This window comes from Pocillopora verrucosa, chromosome 1 (genome assembly GCF_036669915.1).
Source record: "Pocillopora verrucosa isolate sample1 chromosome 1, ASM3666991v2, whole genome shotgun sequence".
NCBI classification, from domain to species: Eukaryota; Metazoa; Cnidaria; class Anthozoa; order Scleractinia; family Pocilloporidae; genus Pocillopora; species Pocillopora verrucosa.
Window position 1 is genome coordinate 35,245,605 of NC_089312.1, and position 2,186 is coordinate 35,247,790.

Sequence of the window (2,186 nt, forward strand, 5' to 3'; positions counted from 1 at the left end):
AAATCGACAAAAACAGGACGTTATAGTCAAACGAACTTTACCTCGATCACATGATAATCGCGTGATCATCATATGATGTCAGTTGAGGCTCCGTGGGGTTTTTGCATAATGTTGATGCGCGCGCCAGCGTTATGTTTTTCTTAAAAACTTTTGTATTTTTTCTTTTCAAGGTCACTAAAAGCCATCAAAAGGCAATGAGCAAGGTTCGGACTATCGTTTGCTGTAGTAAATACCCGGCTTAGTAAATCGAGCATACGGAAATCGAACTCAATCGAATTCGATCAAACTCAATCGGTGGATTGAGTTCACTTGAGCTCGGCAATTAGACCATTGTCATTGTAAGTTAACTTGCCATTGCATAATGACAAAATGTTGGAATCTTTAAATTCATTTTTTTATTGATCTGAATGATAACTCAGTCATCGGCCCTTTTAGCAATTATGATTGAATAGTCTGATCTATTGCGTTTTCCGTTTTGAAAATTCGATAATAGTCCATGTTAACTTGCGGCGTTCCTTTTTTGGGCAACCGGTGGAAGGGAGAAAAAACGCCAAATATAATTACTACACGAGTCGTCTGCCCGAAGTCCGGAATCTGGCCTTTTGTCTGATTGGTCGTAAAACATTGACGAATTAAGCAAAGACATTTCACCTCTTTTTTTCCTTGAACGTAAACATGTACATTGTGCTCTGTCGCCTTTGCGCCTCCAACAGCCGTATAAATATCCGGTAAAATCTGATTTAGTTATGATACAACGCAATCAGAGTGTGCACACCGCCTGAGGTGTTCCAAAGCAACCAAATAGCGGTCATGTTGATGTTCCAAGCAAATCCTGTGCGATGTGTAAACACTTCCTAAATTTGCGTACTGATTGACTATGTGAGTGAACTGCACTCTTCAACGGTCGTATGGATGCGCGTAAAAGCCGCTTATACGATTTGAAATGGATTTTCAGCAAGTGGATTCTGTTTCATTCCTGTGGAATTCTGAATTCCAAATGCCGGATTCTGGATTCCAAGGCCCAGTATTCCGCATTCCACGAGAAAAAATTGTCAGGATTCCGGAATCCGGATTACCTTACATGAGGCGACTTTTGGCAATCTTTCCCCCGGTTATTTTTTTATCGGTTGACCTCTTCTTCGGGCGTAGAAGGCCTATAAATACTACGGATGTAGTCGCTGGAAACCCTAGATTCCATCATATAAAAACTGTATTGTGTTAAACTGCTTTTAACACACTTTTTCAGATAGCAATCGTGCGATCGTATCGAGCCGCCATGTTTGTTTTGCATGTTGACACTTTTAAAGCTCGTGCTATGTTCACAACCAGATCTCGCGCAGTCAAAAATCCCTGTGGAGCCTCCTTTAAATTTTCAAAGCTGCAACTCTTTTTTTGACTAAAACTCCCCTAGTCACCTGGCAAGGGAATACTATGAAAGAATAATACCACGAAGGCCATGTAGTTAAAAAAAAAAGTAGTATGAGCTATATCGTAAAAGAGGTTATTGCTCAACGTGATGGTAATTGTAAACCGTATAATCGTTTGTCTCACGATGTAGTCACTTGAGACGTAGATTGCGCCTTTGTTTGGAAGCCTGGCATGCATAAAAGCTCCGCTCAAGCTCCTTTAAATCGTGCTGATGGCGGTTAACTACCTGACGCCTATTTACACCTTGTCAGAAAAAAGGGCAGCTAATTAATGAGCATATAAAAAGACCTCTTTGTTGAGGCCAATCCTCAACAAGAGAACAATTTTGTTTTCCTAAGTCCGTTCCATTCTATTTTTGTAATTATACTCCCAGCATGCTTAGTGAGCGCGTCTCAGTGTCGTCGTGTAGCGATAAAGAAACTATGTGCTTTGTAACGCGCTAGTCGCCGGGAGTTTCTCATCGTATGGTGAGTCTTAGGAGCTCGTGTATTTCCAAATCCCGTTCCAACAGTGATTAAGTGTTTGTTTTGTAGGTTTTTACTTGCGAGGTGAAGCTTGTTAGCCAAAGATGAGACTCCTATTCCGATCCTGTTGTGTTGTTAAGAAAATATGCTGAGTGTGCAACTCTCGATTATTAAACCTTGTGTTCAAGAACCCTTGTGTTGTGAAGGCACGTTCTTTGTCCCCTGCACACTCTTGTTGCAACAACAGCGGTCTGTTACAACTTTTTTTTCACAACTTAGTGAACTGCAGGATGA

At 41.0% G+C, this 2,186-nt stretch overlaps 1 pseudogene; it reads left to right on the forward strand.

The window, feature by feature from the left end:
• The first annotated feature begins 943 nt into the window (after nt 1–943).
• The window catches only part of LOC136279351 (uncharacterized), a 12,338-nt pseudogene continuing 11,095 nt past the window's right edge, over nt 944–2,186 (forward strand).